Source organism: Procambarus clarkii, chromosome 23, assembly GCF_040958095.1.
Source record: "Procambarus clarkii isolate CNS0578487 chromosome 23, FALCON_Pclarkii_2.0, whole genome shotgun sequence".
NCBI classification, from domain to species: Eukaryota; Metazoa; Arthropoda; class Malacostraca; order Decapoda; family Cambaridae; genus Procambarus; species Procambarus clarkii.
Window position 1 is genome coordinate 30,600,364 of NC_091172.1, and position 17,763 is coordinate 30,618,126.

General features: G+C 48.2%; 1 protein-coding gene across 19 annotated transcripts in view; it reads right to left on the reverse strand.

Annotated features, from left to right (window-relative positions):
* The window catches only part of LOC123763958 (cAMP-regulated phosphoprotein 21), a 257,113-nt gene that overhangs the window by 174,127 nt on the left and 65,223 nt on the right, over positions 1-17,763 (reverse strand). For all 19 annotated transcript variants that reach the window (XM_069330057.1, XM_069330053.1, XM_069330049.1 and 16 more), the window contains one exon: positions 9,058-9,161. The gene's annotated coding sequence lies outside the window, so the exon portion shown is untranslated. The remainder of the gene's footprint in view (positions 1-9,057; positions 9,162-17,763) is intronic.

Consider the following 17,763-nt stretch of genomic DNA (forward strand, 5'->3'; position numbering starts at 1 on the left):
CCATCAATGCCAGAGGTATGATGAGGGTCTGTGCTGCTGCTTTTAATATCCATGGTGACATACTGTCTGGCTCAGCAGCTTGAGTTTTGTCATGTCATGCTGGTTGTTACCTTACTTTCTCTGCTGTGTGTGTGTATGTGTGTGTGTGTGTGTGTGCGTGTGTGTGTGTGTGTGTGTGTGTGTGTGTGTGTGTGTGTGTGTGTGTGTGTGTGTGTATGTGTGTGTGTGTGTGTGCGTGTGTGTGTGTGTGTGTGTGTGTGTGTGTACTCGCCTATTTGTGTTTGCGGGGGTTGAGCTCTGGCTCTTTGGTCCCGCCTCTCAACCATCAATCAACTCGTGTACAGGTTCCTGAGCCTACTGGGCTCTATCATATCTACATTTGAAACTGTGTATGGAGTCAGCCTCCACCACATCACTGCCTAATGCATTGTGTACTCACATAATTGTGCTTGCGGGGGTTGAGCTCTGGCGCTTTAGTCCCGCCTCTCAACTGCCAATCAACTGGTGTACAGATTGGGTCCAACCCCCCCCCCCTCATCGGAACGTTCAAAGACTAAGACAATGACACATTTCTCATGCTTATCTTATATTTACATGAACAAAATTGTCACTCATTACGTCTCCAATTCCATCTATGACCTCTCGGTCACTTTATCAATTTCCCTTAGAATCATTCATGTTATTATCATATCCACCCAGATCGTGGGAGCCGGTCGTGGGAGATGTGGGAGCCGGTCGGCCGAGCGGACAGCACGCTGGACTTGTGATCCTGTGGTCCCGGGTTCGATCCCGGGCGCCGGCGAGAAACAATAGGCAAAGTTTCTTTCACCCTATGCCCCTGTTACCTAGCAGTAAATAGGTACCAGGGTGTTAGTCAGCTGTCACGGGCTGCTTCCTGGGGGTGGAGGTCTGGTCGAGGACCGGGCCGCGGGGACACTAAAGCCCCGAAATCATCTCAAGATAACCTCAAGAGAACTCATCTCTCCTTTCCTTAAGTGTGATAAGGTCCAGTTCTCGCTGTCTTTCCTCACAGATCAATCCCTTCAGCTCAGCAACAAGTCTTTTTGCATGTCTCTGGACTTTTTCTAGTTTCGCAATGTCCTTTTTCAGGTAAAAGTTCCATGCTGGGGATGCATATTCAAGTGTGGGTCTCACCTTCACTGTATATATGGCCGGGAAAGCACCTTTGTCCAGGTTTCTGAAAGCTAAAGGAATGTTGGCCAGGATGCCACCTGCAGGTGGTGTTGTTCAGCTCATGTGGACCGTTAGTTTCTGTGGTGAAAGGGCGCACACAGTCATCATAGCCAGCTTGATCCGGTAGCTCCAGCACAAACTTGTCCACTTCACTCTTCAAAGTTTCAAGTACTGTTCCAGAGAACCTTCCTAGAAATAACACCGGTAACTCCAACATTTCTTGTAATGTGGTTAATATTCTACGAATTGAGAACGATAAAAGGTTAATGCTTAGTTCCGTGAAAAGTGAGGAAGGTGAGAGAGACTCCGGCCAGAGACACGTGTGGGCGCCAGGGGTGGCGGGGGGGACAATATTGACGTGCTCACCCTCCAGCAACACTGTGGTGTAAAGTAACCGGGTCTTCGTAGAATGATTTTCATCACTGAAAAGATGTCTTCCTGTTTTCTTGAGAAAATATTGATGAGATAATTTAAAAAAAAATGTTGTAGGTGTGTAGATGAGGAGTGGGAACGTTGATGTGTAGGTGTGGAGGTGGGGTGTGTGGGTGGATGTGTATATCTCTGGTGTGGGTGTAGGTGGGGAGGAGGGGGCCAGGTAAGGCGGTGCAGGGCGGGGCAGGAAGACAGCGCGGGCAGGCCAGAGTGGACGGGACAATGGTGACAGGAAGAGCTACTGCCCACGCCACCTGTCCCCGGCAGTAAAGGTCGTGACCTCTGACCTAAGTCACCATGTGTGGGCGACCACTTGCGTGACGCCTCCGTGTCTTAAGTCCAGGGGGTGAGGGACCCCTGGGTGAGGGACCCCTGGGTGAGGGACCCTGGGTGAGGGACCCCTGGGTGAGGGAACCTGGGGGAGGGACCCTGGGGGAGGGACCCCGGGGTGAGGGACCCTGGGTGAGGGACCCCTGGGTGAGGGACCCTGGGTGAGGGACCCTGGGTGAGGGACCCCTGGGTGAGGGACCCTGGGTGAGGGACCCCTGGGTGAGGGAACCTGGGGGAGGGACCCTGGCTGAGGGACCCCGGGGTGAGGGACCCTGGGTGAGGGACCACGGGGTGAGGGACCCCGGGTTGAGGGACCCCTGGGTGAGGGACCCCTGGGGGAGGGACCCATGGGTGAGGGACCAACCACTCAACGTCACTCATCACGGCACGGATGAGTGACGGAAGCTCTGGACATTTAAGTATTAATAACGTGTTTGCTAATAATTACTAACATGGACACACTCGGGGAGAGGTCAAATGGTATTTACTGATACTAATCACTAGAACAAGAGACGTGTACATAATACTGAAGAAGCGTCCACTCATGCCTCAGGCGGATATTATTAACACAGAAGGAGCCTAAGCCTAAAGAACAATCACTTGTTGAACTAATATCAAAAGTAACTATCATAGCTATATATTCCCGAACATAAGCAATAGAGTTGTTAATGTTTAATGAGAAGAACAGATCAGTTCTTGCAAACTTTAGTTAAGGTCAGGTCCCCCCCCCCCACCACAAGACATCAGGGTGAAACAGGGACATCAGGGTGAAAGAAACTCTGCCCATTTGTTTCCGCCTCCGCCGGGGATCGAACCCGTACCCTTGGGAGTACGAATCTCGAGTGATGTCCACTCAGCCGCCGGGCCCCAGGTGTGTGTGGGTGTCGGTGGTAATACCACCGACAGTGAAGAAAAACATAAGAAATATTGAGAAAATTCGGGTTAGAATTATTAATCTTACCTTTTCGGTCATATTTAATAATATATATATATATATATATATATATATATATATATATATATATATATATATATATATATATATATATATACAAAGGCTGCGTGAACCATAAATCACTATGAACACTTTCTGACCCGACCAGGATTCGAACCCGCATCGCCTGGGATCACCACCTGGCATACAAGATATCGTAACCACTTCACAATTAATCGCCTATAAGGATTGGTTAGTTCTCGAGTTTATTAACTAGGCTCCATGACTAACCAATCTCCGACGACACTCATGGTACAATTTTAGGTCCAGTTTACCATCGAACTCTGGCGCCTGCCTGTGCCTTACTGAGGCGACAACTGTGCCACACTGAGTCGACAACTGTGTCGCACTGAGTCGACAACTGTGCCACACTGAGACGACAACTGTGTCACACTGAGTCGACAACTGTGCCACACTGAGACGACAACTGTGCCACACTGAGACGACAACTGTGCCACACTGAGGCGACAACTGTGCCACACTGAGGCGACAACTGTGCCACACTGAGACGACAACTGTGCCACACTGAGACGACAACTGTGCCACACTGAGACGACAACTGTGCCACACAGCCTGCATGAACACGCCGCTCAAAAGGAGTTCTTAGTGACTCATGGCTCACACGTTCATGCAGACTTCAGTCACTGAGATTTATGATTAAGATTCATGTTGGGAGGGTGTTGAACAGTCGTAGACCTTCAAACAGTACTCTCTGATTGTGCCTCTGGCACCTCTACTCCTCACTGGTCCTATTCTGCATTTCCTTCCGTATCTTTCGCTCCAGTATGTTGTTATTCTACGGTGCAAATTGAGACCCGGCCCTCCAGTATCCTCCATGTATATATTTAATACCTCTCTCATCTCCTGGCCAGAGTACACTTTGAGAGCCTTGAAACGATCCCAATATTTTTGGTGTTATCTCGTCTATGCGTGCCGTGTATGTTCTCTGTATTCCCTCTATTTCAACAATCTCTCCTGCTCTGAAGGGGGAAGTGATGCGGGAAGCACAAGTTATTTGAATAGCATGAGCAGCATTGTTGTGGGAGTCGTGAATGTAAAGCTCCTCATAATCCATTCGACCATTTTCCTGACTGATGCTAAATTTGTTTTGTAATGCTCACTGAACGTTAGGTCGTTTGTCATCATTATTCCCAGATTCTTTACATCTTGTTTTCATTCTCTGAGGAGATCTCACCGTGTCTTCTACCTTGAACTTTATTGATGTTATTAATTTTTACCATACTAAAGTATCTGGAATTTAATCACTGTTAAGCGTCATGTTATTTTCTCCTTCCAAACCGAAAACTTTATTAACATCAGCGTGTAGTCTTTCAATGTCTTCTACAAAAGTAATTTCCATACAAATTTTTGCATCGTCTGCAAAGGATTATACGAAGCTGATACTTGTATCTGTGTCTGTCTGATATGAGAGTGAGAAGCAGTGGTGCAAGGACTGTGTCCTCTGGTGCAGAGCCTTTCAATGTGTTAGAACTTCATATGATTAACTGTTACTCTTAACATTCGATTTGACAGGAAATTGAATATTCATAGATATACTTCATCTGTTACTCCTATTGGTCTAATTTTATTGGTCATCACTACATGGTCACACAAGATTCTAACAGGAATTGATAAGGTAGATAAAGACAGACTATTTACCACAAGGGGCACACGCACTAGGGGACACAGGTGGAAACTGAGTGCCCAAATGAGCCATAGAGACGTTAGAAAGAATTTTTTCAGTGTCAGAATAGTAGACAAATGGAATGCATTAGGCAGTGATGTGGTGGAGGCTGACTCCATATACAGCTTCAAGTGTAGATATGATAGAGCCCAATAGGCTCAGGAACCTGTACATTAGTTGATTGACAGTTGAAAGGCGGGATCAAAGAGCCAGAGCTCAACCCCCGCAAGCACAACTAGGTAAGTACACTTATCAAATGTTTTTCCAAAGTCCGTATATTCAAAAATCTGTATTTTATTCTTAATACCTGGTAAAGTCAGGATGTTCCCGCTCTAAACCCAAGTTGACCATAGTTGTGATGGTCATTGCTCTCTATAAAAGTCAAGATCTCACTCCTAATCACTTTTCGAAAACTTTAATTATGTGTGAGCTTACCCAGACCGGTCTATTAGTTTTTTTTGTTTAGCCATTGAGTGCTGCGTCCCAAGTATAGTGGAGTTGTATCTCCTTCACTCTCAACTGTATACAATCATTTTCTCCGTGCTAAACTGAGCGCTCGTGCTACTGGTACTTTACATTTCTTTCTAAATAAGGTAATTCAGGAATTGGGAACTGGGCTGAGTGAATGGCCATGTTGTCAATTTCTCTTTCAAAGTCTGCTATGATCGTGTTTATATCGGTTATATTGTTAACGTTCTGGATATCGTTCATGAAGAGGCTATCCGGATCTTCAAATTTCATCTTTATTGGGGCGCTAAAACATGCCCTCGTAATGTGATGATAGGATTTATTGGGGCGCTAAAACATGCCCTCGTAATGTGATGATAGGATTTATTGGGGCGCTAAATCATATCCTCATAATGTGCTGATAGGATTTATTGGGGCGCTAAATCATATCCTCATAATGTGATGATAGGATTTCACAAATTTCTTTGTCATTGTGTGTATAAACCTTCACTTGTGAATGTCGGTCCAATACTGGTCCAGTTCTTGTATCTTTATTGTCCATATGTGAAGTGTTTTGGAACTTTGTTCTTGTATAAGTTTATAAGGTCGTAAGGTCACTGACCTTATATGTATAAGGTCAGTGGATGTTCCCACTGGATGTTCCCACTGGATGTTCACACTGGATGTTCCCACTGGATGTTCCCACTGGATGTTTCCACTGGATGTTCCCACTGGATGTTCACACTGGATGTTCCCACTGGATGTTCACACTGGATGTTCACACTGGATGTTCCCACTGGATGTTCCCACTGGATGTTCACACTGGATGTTCCCACTGGATGTTCCCACTGGATGTTCACACTGGATGTTCCCACTGGATGTTCACACTGGATGTTCACACTGGATGTTCCCACTGGATGTTCACACTGGATGTTCACACTGGATGTTCACACTGGATGTTCACACTGGATGTTCCCACTGGATGTTCACACTGGATGTTCACACTGGATGTTCACACTGGATGTTCCCACTGGATGTTCCCACTGGATGTTCCCACTGGATGTTCCCACTGGATGTTCACACTGGATGTTCACACTGGATGTTCCCACTGGATGTTCCCACTGGATGTTCCCACTGGATGTTCCCACTGGATGTTCCCACTGGATGTTCACACTGGATGTTCCCACTGGATGTTCACACTGGATGTTCACACTGGATGTTCCCACTGGATGTTCACACTGGATGTTCACACTGGATGTTCACACTGGATGTTCACACTGGATGTTCCCACTGGATGTTCACACTGGATGTTCCCACTGGATGTTCACACTGGATGTTCCCACTGGATGTTCACACTGGATGTTCACACTGGATGTTCACACTGGATGTTCACACTGGATGTTCCCACTGGATGTTCCCACTGGATGTTCCCACTGGATGTTCCCACTGGATGTTCACACTGGATGTTCACACTGGATGTTCCCACTGGATGTTCCCACTGGATGTTCCCACTGGATGTTCCCACTGGATGTTCCCACTGGATGTTCACACTGGATGTTCCCACTGGATGTTCACACTGGATGTTCACACTGGATGTTCCCACTGGATGTTCACACTGGATGTTCACACTGGATGTTCACACTGGATGTTCACACTGGATGTTCCCACTGGATGTTCACACTGGATGTTCCCACTGGATGTTCACACTGGATGTTCACACTGGATGTTCCCACTGGATGTTCACACTGGATGTTCACACTGGATGTTCACACTGGATGTTCCCACTGGATGTTCCCACTGGATGTTCCCACTGGATGTTCCCACTGGATGTTCACACTGGATGTTCACACTGGATGTTCCCACTGGATGTTCCCACTGGATGTTCCCACTGGATGTTCCCACTGGATGTTCACACTGGATGTTCCCACTGGATGTTCACACTGGATGTTCACACTGGATGTTCCCACTGGATGTTCACACTGGATGTTCACACTGGATGTTCACACTGGATGTTCACACTGGATGTTCCCACTGGATGTTCACACTGGATGTTCCCACTGGATGTTCCCACTGGATGTTCACACTGGATGTTCCCACTGGATGTTCCCACTGGATGTTCCCACTGGATGTTCCCACTGGATGTTCCCACTGGATGTTCACACTGGATGTTCACACTGGATGTTCACACTGGATGTTCCCACTGGATGTTCACACTGGATGTTCACACTGGATGTTCACACTGGATGTTCACACTGGATGTTCCCACTGGATGTTCACACTGGATGTTCCCACTGGATGTTCACACTGGATGTTCCCACTGGATGTTCACACTGGATGTTCCCACTGGATGTTCCCACTGGATGTTCACACTGGATGTTCCCACTGGATGTTCACACCTTCTATGTTTATTTTTACACAGTAAGTCATCCTCTTGTTAAAATTTTAATTATTGAATAGTTTTTCTCGCTTGATAATCCTTTTGGACATATAAATAAAGGTGTTCCAGCACGTGTACCGAGGGAGGTGTGGGTGAGGGGCCGCCTGACCTCCCCCGTGTGGGTGAGAGGGCGCCTGACCTCCCCCGTGTGGGTGAGGGGCCGCCTGACCTCCCCCGTGTGGGTGAGGGACCGCCTGACCTCCCCCGTGTGGGTGAGAGGGCGCCTGACCTCCCCCGTGTGGGTGAGGGGCCGCCTGACCTCCCCCGTGTGGGTGAGAGGGCGCCTGACCTCCCCCGTGTGGGTGAGGGGCCGCCTGACCTCCCCCGTGTGGGTGAGAGGGCGCCTGACCTCCCCCGTGTGGGTGAGGGGCCGCCTGACCTCCCCCGTGTGGGTGAGGGACCGCCTGACCTCCCCCGTGTGGGTGAGAGGGCGCCTGACCTCCCCCGTGTGGGTGAGAGGGCGCCTGACCTCCCCCGTGTGGGTGAGAGGGCGCCTGACCTCCCCCGTGTGGGTGAGGGGCCGCCTGACCTCCCCCGTGTGGGTGAGAGGGCGCCTGACCTCCCCCGTGTGGGTGAGGGACCGCCTGACCTCCCCCGTGTGGCTGAGAGGCCGCCTGACCTCCCCCGTGTGGGTGAGGGGCCGCCTGACCTCCCCCGTGTGGGTGAGAGGGCGCCTGACCTCCCCCGTGTGGGTGAGGGGCCGCCTGACCTCCCCCGTGTGGGTGAGAGGGCGCCTGACCTCCCCCGTGTGGGTGAGGGACCGCCTGACCTCCACCGTGTGGCTGAGAGGCCGCCTGACCTCCCCCGTGTGGGTGAGGGGCCGCCTGACCTCCCCCGTGTGGGTGAGAGGGCGCCTGACCTCCACCGTGTGGGTGAGGGACCGCCTGACCTCCACCGTGTGGGTGAGAGGCCGCCTGACCTCCCCCGTGTGGGTGAGGGGCCGCCTGACCTCCACCGTGTGGGTGAGAGGGCGCCTGACCTCCACCGTGTGGGTGAGGGACCGCCTGACCTCCACCGTGTGGGTGAGAGGGCGCCTGACCTCCCCCGTGTGGGTGAGGGGCCGCCTGACCTCCCCCGTGTGGGTGAGAGGGCGCCTGACCTCCCCCGTGTGGGTGAGGGATCGCCTGACCTCCACCGTGTGGGTGAGAGGCCGCCTGACCTCCACCGTGTGGGTGAGAGGCCGCCTGACCTCCACCGTGTGGGTGAGAGGCCGCCTGACCTCCCCCGTGTGGGTGAGAGGCCGCCTGACCTCCCCCGTGTGGGTGAGAGGCCGCCTGACCTCCCCCGTGTGGGTGAGAGGCCGCCTGACCTCCCCCGTGTGGGTGAGAGGCCGCCTGACCTCCCCCGTGTGGGTGAGAGGCCGCCTGACCTCCCCCGTGTGGGTGAGAGACTAACTTATAAACAAAAGCGGTAAACCTGGCAAATGTCAAAGACAATATTACCCCTGGAAGCACATAACTATGAATATGAGGAACGTCAGAAATTATTAAAAAATTATGAATGACAAAAATAACTTTAAAAAGTAAATGAGCAACTCACCATCTACATAATGGGGTGTGATTGGCTGCTGGCAGTAGTGACGTCATATGCGGCCTCCGCCAACCTCCTGGCAGCTCCCACACTCACTCGGGCATTTCATTAACCTGCCAACAAGTGAACACAACTCATTAGAAAACACACCGCTCTGATACACTGCCTCTCCACGGTACAAACACCTCCCTCTCTCACTCCTACTAAACTGTCTGGCCTGACTCCCCAGCCCGTCCTCCTGTGGTCAAGTTTCTTGACGGCCTCCCAACGTCAAGAAACTGTCGTGCCAATTTGCCCTTATCATAACCTACCAGAGGACCCAAAACAGAAAACAGGACAGTATGTCAATTTCGAGAGCCCCTACCGTTTTCTAGTACGGTTTTTTTGCATTTTCATCGTCAAAATGTGATGCTGTATTAGGAGGATGGGTTGAGTCCATTACCCTCTCTGGCCTGACTACCAATGAACGGTTAAAATGTGTATAAAAACAGGTGACAGTCACAGAGTCTTAGTTTATGATAATTTGGTTTAATAACAACAATTCCAGTGAATCTAGATGAGAGTGTGTCAGTAGTTAACGCCCTCACCACAAGTGCCTGGTACAGCAGTCCTACTTGTTGCTACTGGCACTTGCCACCAAGTGTTTAGTGAGGGAAGTGCCACGGGACCCCATGTGTTTATGTGTGCTCAAACATGTTGATACAACATCTAGGGGAACTGCTGGGAAAGTCGATCACCCCAAAACTCAAAAGCTAAATCAACATGGCATTAGAGAGGGAAGATCATGCCGTTCGCAGCTACTCGACCACTATGACAAAATTACTGATGCACTAGAAGAAAAACAGAATGCACATGTGGTATACTCGGACTTTGTGAAGGCATTTGATAAATGTGACCATGGAGTGATAGCCCATCAAATGTGGTCAGTAGGAATACAGATAAAGTAGGGCGATGGATATTACATTTTCTGTCAAACAGAACGCTAAGAGTAGCAGCCACTCAAATATAATCAAGTCCAAGCACAGTTGAAACCTCTGTACTTCACGGCACAGTCCTTGCACCGCTGCTTTTCTTTATTCCCATATCAGATACAGTCAAGAATACAAGTCACAGCTTCCTATCATATTTTACAGACGACATCAAATTTAGCATGAAAATTACTTCTGTTGAAGACACAGAACAAATTTCAAGATGATATAAATAAATTTTTCGATTAAGCAACATAAATAACTTGATGTTTACCAATGATAAGTTCCAGTTACTTAGGTATGGTAAAGATGAAGACGTGAAACAAAATGCAGGCTACAAAACACAATCAATCTACCCATAGTAAGAAAGTAGCATGTAAAGGATTTGGGAATAATGATGCCTGACGACCTAACGTTTAGGGAGCATAACCAAGCAAATATTGCGTCAGCCAGAAAAATGATAGGATGGATTACGAGAACTTTCAAATCCAGGGATCCCATCAGAATGGTTGTACTCTTCAAGTCACTTGTGCTGTCTCGTCTTGAGTACTGCTCAGTACTCACTTCCCCCCTTCAGAGCAGGAGAGATTGCTGAAATAGAGGGAATACAGAGAACATATACGGCACGCATAGACGAGATAAAACACCTAAATTATTGGGATCATCTCAAAGCTCTCAAAATGTACTCACTAGAAAGGAGACGAGAGAGATACCAAATAATATACACATGGAAGATACTGGAGGGCCAGGTCCCAAATCTACACAGTAAGATAACATACTGGAGTGAACGATATGAGAAATGCAGATTAGAACCCGTGAAGAGTAGAAGTATCAGAGACACAGAGAACACTGCATGAACACCAGGGGTTCACGGTGGTTTAATATCCTCCCAGCAAAAATAAGAAATACTGTCGAAACAAAAGTGTAAATCTTAAAAAATGGATAGTTTTATGCAAGAAATGCCCGATCAACCGGGCTGTAGTGGACGTGTGGGTCTGCGGGTCACTCCAAGCAACAGCCTGCTGAACCAAGCTCTCACAAGTCAAGCCTGGCCGGGGCTTGGGAAGGAGACACACGGCCAGAACCTCATCCATGTACAGGTACAAAGCCACCAGCACAGCCAGCCAGCTGACCCTCTCCCCCGGACCCCTGGCACTCCTTCCCGGTTAGGAGTGCCTAACCTTCCCTCGGGAGACCCTGTCCCTCCCCCCCCCCGGTCCACAAGGTCGGCGGCGGGAAGGTCAGCAGCCATAAAGTTTAGAGACGGTCATTAATACTATATTAGAAACACGCAGCGGGATCAAACCTATGATATTTCATCTGGGAGAGAGAGAGAGAGAGAGAGAGAGAGAGAGAGAGAGAGAGAGAGAGAGAGAGAGAGAGAGAGAGAGAGAGAGAGAGAGAGAGAGAGGGTAGGAAGTAGGTGTGAGGGAGTGGGAGGCACGTCCAGGGAGAGATGGAGAGGGAGGAGGAAGGCCCAGAGAGAGATAGGGAGGGAGAAAGAGACTAAGCGGGGGAGTAAAGGAAATCTAAAGAGGGAAGATGACAAACAAGAAGGGATGGGAGCGATATAAGAAAGGCTGCAAGAGTCGAGGAGGAATATCACCTGTACACACCTCATGAGCTGACACTTTCCCAGAACTGTTTGTGGTCAGGCTCTAGAGATATATTTGGCACTTTGGCTCTTAAAGATATATGTGTCCCTTATAACTATGTGTGACCCTGAAGAGTTCCCATGTGCTGACTGTAGGTCCGCCTTACCAAGGTGGACGGTATAACCCACATAGTGGGTTATACCGTAGGGGGAGACTATGCGAGACTACGACAACATATAGAGACAATATATTCCAACCCATCCTCCGAATAGACAGTACGTTTTAATACTAAGTGTAATAAGTACATTTCCTGACTGTCATACATAGTACATAATTTCACTTATGGGGCTGTTACATTCCCCCCCCCCCCATTTTTAGAGGACGGGCTGTATATTCTGTCTCGGCCTCCCTCCCAGACTTCAGGGGCCAGATTCACGAAGCAGTTACGCAAATACTTACGAACGTGTACATCTTTCCTCAATCTTTGACGGCTTTGGTTACATTTATTAAACAGTTTACAAGCATGAAAACTTGCCAATCAACTGTTGTTATTGTTATAAACAGCCTCCTGGTGCTTCGGAGCTCATTAATTGTTTAATAATTGTAAACAAAGCCGCCAATGATTGAGAAAAGATGTACATGTTCGTAACTGCTTGGTGAATCTGGCCCCATGATCTCAGTCACCTTTCACCACGTGAACCCCAACACGTCGTTCAGCAAAGTTTCAAGTGAAGACGTTGTTGACACTCAAACATCACCATTAAGACCAACACAAACGTATCACACTAATACATGAACAATCAATAATAAAACGTAATATAAATATGCTTACGAGATCTAATTTTTCTAAAAAAAAAAATACATATATATATAAATCGCAAAGGTCTACGGAATCCTGAACCCAAGGTTTAATATGTCTCGTCAACCCTCTGTCACATCTGTGTTCACAATAACCTCCATATGTATCACATATGGGAATCAAATATAATTAACCTGAATTGCCCCGAGAGCCACCATGTGTCGAGTGGTGACGACGGGGACACGAAGCCAGCGGCTTGTTCAATGTCTCCCATTTCTCCTGAGACCTTTCAATAATTAATGTCATTTATTACTTCTAGAATTCACAGAACACAGAGATACAAGAGTAGATAGTGCATGAACTTCCAAATGCAACACAAAGTCATAATACATACATATATACGTAGACCACAAACATCAACGTTATATTAATGTTGACACAGCCTTACACGCAGAACCATCCTTCACCGTCGACCTTGTCACCAGCACCGTCGACCTTGTCACCAGCACCGTCGACTGAGCTCACCGGTCTGCTGCAGTTCAGTTTCGTTTGGACAATGCGTCTCCCAGTGGGGTTTTCAGCGCTCGTCAGTCACAAGTTATCCTCCATATGTGGCAGAAACCCTCGTCATCACAATCACCATTGACTCAACAATGAGCACATAACACCCCCACGCTCCCGTCCACCCACTGACCCACCCGCCCACTTCCCTCGCACCAGACAAACCCGCATACTGGCCCAACTGGCCGCCCACTCACCCGCACATCCAGCCAGCTACCTACACCCGCCCACACACGTGTCCGGGGCCCGCACTCCGCGCCTGAGACAGGAAGAGAAGGTGATGGTGCACGTGAAGATGGAATGTGACGGAAGGGAACTATCTGTAGAAGCACCAAGCCATTACGACTATATACCACTGGGGAAGCGATCAGAATAAGGATTTGGGACGGAACGGGGAGAAGGAATGGTGCCCAACCACATGGACAGTCGGGGATTGAACGCCGACCTGCAAGAAGCGAGACCGTCGCTCTACCGTCCAGTTCAAGTGGCTGGGAGAAAAGATAAAAATGAACGATAAGAATATGAGCAGCCGAGGAGTGGGAGAGGACGAGATGTTGCGGCGGCAAGAGGCAGGATAAGCGTAAAACTGATATATCACGCTGAAGATCTTAGGAGAGAGAGAGAGAGAGAGAGAGAGAGAGAGGAAGTGGGGAGAAGGGAAGAGGATGGTGGCCGCTGGTGGACGAGGAAGGAGGAGAGCATGAGAGGACTCCCTACACCACCGGGGCGACTACTGCCATACTGGGACGTGTAGACACCAGCAGCTGTTACTGTGAGAGTAGTGGCCCCTCACACACACACAGACACACACACACACACACACACACACACACACACACACACACACACACACACACACACACACACACACACACACACACACACAAACACACACACACACACACACGCGCGGAAGTGTGTGTGTGGAAGGGAAGTAAACCAGGCGGCCTTGGAAGGGTTCGAAATTACGAGAGAGGAGGTCGAGACACCTGCTGGATCTGGATGTTAGAAAGGCTGTTGGTCTAGACGGGATCTCACCATGGGTACTGAAAGAGTGTGCAGAGGCACTTTGCTTGCCACTCTCCATAGTGTATAGTAGGTCAATGGAGACGGGAGACCTACCAGAAATATGGAAGACGGCGAATGTGGTCCTAATATACAAAAAGGGCGACAGGCAAGAGGCACTGAACTACAGGCCAGTGCCCTTGACTTGTATACCATGCAAGGTGATGGAGAAGATCGTGAGAAAAAAACTGGTAACACATCTGGAGAGAAGGGACTTCGTGAGAAATCGCCAACATGGGTTCAGGGAGGGTAAATCTTGCCTTACAGGCTTGATAGAATTCTACGACCAGGTGACAAAGATTAAGCAAGAAAGAGAAGGCTGGGTGGACTGCATTTTCTTGGATTGTCGGAAATCCTTTGACACAGTACCGCATAAGAGGCTGGTACATAAGCTGGAGAGACAGGCAGGTGTAGCTGGTAAGGTGCTCCAGTGGATAAGGGAGTACCTAAGCAATAGGAAGCAGAGAGTTACGGTGAGGGGTGAGACCTCAGATTGCCGTGAAGTCACCAGTCGAGTCCCACAGGGCTCTGTACTCGGTCCTATCTTGTTTCTGATATATGTAAATGATCTCCCGGAGGGTATAGACTCATTCCTCTCAATGTTTGCTGACGATGCCAAAATTATGAGAAGGATTAAGACAAAGGAGGACTGCTTGAGGCTTCAAGAAGACCTAGACAAGCTGAAGGAATGGTCGAACAAATGATTGTTAGAGTTTAACCCAAGCAAATGTAATGTAATGCAGATAGGTGCAGTGAGCAGGAGGCCAGATACAAGGTATCATCTGGGAAATGAAATTCTTCAAGAGTCAGAGAGAGAGAATGACTTGGGGATTGACATCACGCCAGACCTGTCCCCTGCAGCCCATATCAAGAGGATAACATCAGCGGCACATGCCAGGCTGGCCAACATAAGAACGGCATTGAGAAACTTGTGTAAGGAATCATTCAGAACTTTGTATACCACATATGTCAGACCAATCCTGGAGTATGCAGCCCCAGCATGGAGTCCATATCTAGTCAAGGATAAGACTAAACTGGAAAAGGTTCAAAGGTTTGCCACCAGACTAGTACCCGAACTGAGAGGCATGAGCTACGAGGAGAGGCTACGGGAATTAAACCTCACTTCGCTGGAAGACAGAAGAGTTAGGGGGGACATGATCACCACATTCAAGTAAATTAGATACGTACAGTAAACGTCTGGCCAATAACTAAGTACTGAGAAGCGGACAATGTTGCCTGCCAGGAGCCGAGGGTATCACTGTGGCTGTATGACCCGACCATCACACCTACTGACCTGACAACTGATCCTATTCACCAAGCAGTTACGAACATGTTCATCTTTTCTCAATCTTTGGTGGCTTTGTTTACAATTATTAAACAGTTAATGAGCTCCGAAGCACCAGGAGGCTGTTTATAACAACAACAACAGTTGATTGGGAAGTTTTCATGCTTGTAAACTGTTTAATAAATGTAACCAAAGTCGTCAAAGATTGAGGCAAGATGTAAGTGCTTATGTAACTGCTTCATGAATCTGGCTCCTGGTCAAGATGGCTCCTCTCCCTTCCACACCTCCACTTACTGACGCTTCAATATGTAGTGGATTTCGAGAAGATGTGAATATTAACTCATCCTTCTAGGATCTTATTAATTATAATTTAGAATAATATTTATTTAATGAACATCGCCTTAGCTATATATAATATTTATTTAATAAGAACACGTGACGTATGTTACGTCACGGGGATTATAGCCCTGGTATATGTTACGTCACGGGGATTATAGCCCTGGTATATGTTACGTCACGGGGATTATAGCCCTGGTATATGTTACGTCACGGGGATTATAGCCCTGGTATATGTTACGTCACGGGGATGAATAGCCGCTGTATGTTACGTCACGGGGATTATAGCCACTGTTACGTCACGGGGGATTAAATCATCCGCAGGCGATGAGTCACAATTATGTGGCTAAAGTATGTTAACCAGACCACACACTAGAAGGTGAAGGGACGATGACGTTTCGGGCCGTCCTGGATCATTCTCAAATCGACTTGAGAATGGTCCAGGACGGACCGAAACGTCGTCGTCCCTTCACCTTCTAGTGTGTGGTCTGGTCAACATTAAATCATCCCTTTCATTTATCTACATAAGATAATTAGAGGAATTACTCGTAATTCCTCTGTTTTAAGATTATAAATAAATTGTAATTAGATATAATTAAAGATAATACAACAATAGTAAAATAATAGTATAATAATAATAGTATAATAATAATAGTATAATAATAATAGTATAATAATAATAGTATAATAAGATAATACACAATTAATGTGGGGAAATTTCCCCACACACCACGACTCACAACCTCTATGTTACGGTATCAACACCATCGCTGGAGTGGTGATTTCAGCGCCATCTATGGACCTGCCCTCCAACTCCCAGGTATTTGGTGAGACGCAGACAACGCCATCTGTTGGTGGTGGTGTGGCATCGATGAAAGGCTCCGGTTTCATACCTCAGTTAGAAGGTGAGGTCGATGATGATGACCTCTGGTGGGTGGCATAACAATATCAACGCCATCTAGGCTATGCATACCATTACAATTTCAGTTTCCCGGTGAAAGATTGTTATCCTAAGTTTGCCCAGTATACTGTCTGGCTAATGACTTTTATGTTCACAGAGGTGACGTGATAAGGTGATTACACTGTGGAGCTCAGTTCACCTTGGGCAGTCCAGAACTCCTGACTTGGTCCTGTGAGAGGACAAAGTGACCGCCGTCGGTAGTAGCAGTGTGATTGATGCTGGACTTGGGCAATGTTGTATGAACCGACGTACCCAGGACTTGGCTAAGAGGCGTTATGAGACGACAGAAGTGTTTGTTGAGTAGTGCTGCTGGTGGGTTGCTTGAGACTTCTGCCAGGGTGTTAGCTACCCCCTGTACGTGATTATTTGAGAACTCTGTCAGCGGGTTACAGAAGCCCTCTGCCAGTGTTTCTGGAGAGCGGAGGTGGTGTACTGGGACGTCGTGACGATATGGTGTGTAGACTGGCCCATGTTGAGGAAGGTGAACTCGCCAGTGATTACCGTTGAGTATGGACGACGTGTACTTGAAGATAGTGGACTCACCGGGAAGTGGATAACACTGCAGATCAAGTGAGTGTTCTGGGTGAAAGCGACACAGCGTACATATGTGTAGTTATACTTCTATAGATAATATATTGGTGAAGGTGTAATTGTGTATTCCCCATTTATTCCTTGCACAATTACTTGCTACTGCCAATTCTTGAACTTACCATTTGATTTTGGGTGGAGGAGGGATCATAGAGGCTATAAGGCACATTAACAGAAAGAACCCGGTTACTGGCTCAAGGTGTCCGTAACACCCTCCACCACCACTCACGATTCCTCCACTCCACCACCACAACCCCTCCACCACCACAACCCCTCCACCAGCCACGTACCTCTCCACATGGGGATGTGCGCCCCCCATCGCCGTCTCTTCACCGCACCTCCGCCCCCCTCTACCCCCACTACGGCGGCCACAGTTACCATGGGAGCAGACAAAGCCTTGGCTCCGCCGCCGCCCCCTCCCATTATCTGTGACAACGGGAGGACGATCACACACGGGCATCACTACCACCAACACACCATTCTTCACCATCACCAACAATATCATCACCAATACTACAACTACCAAGATGTGCCATCACCATCACCATCACCAGACC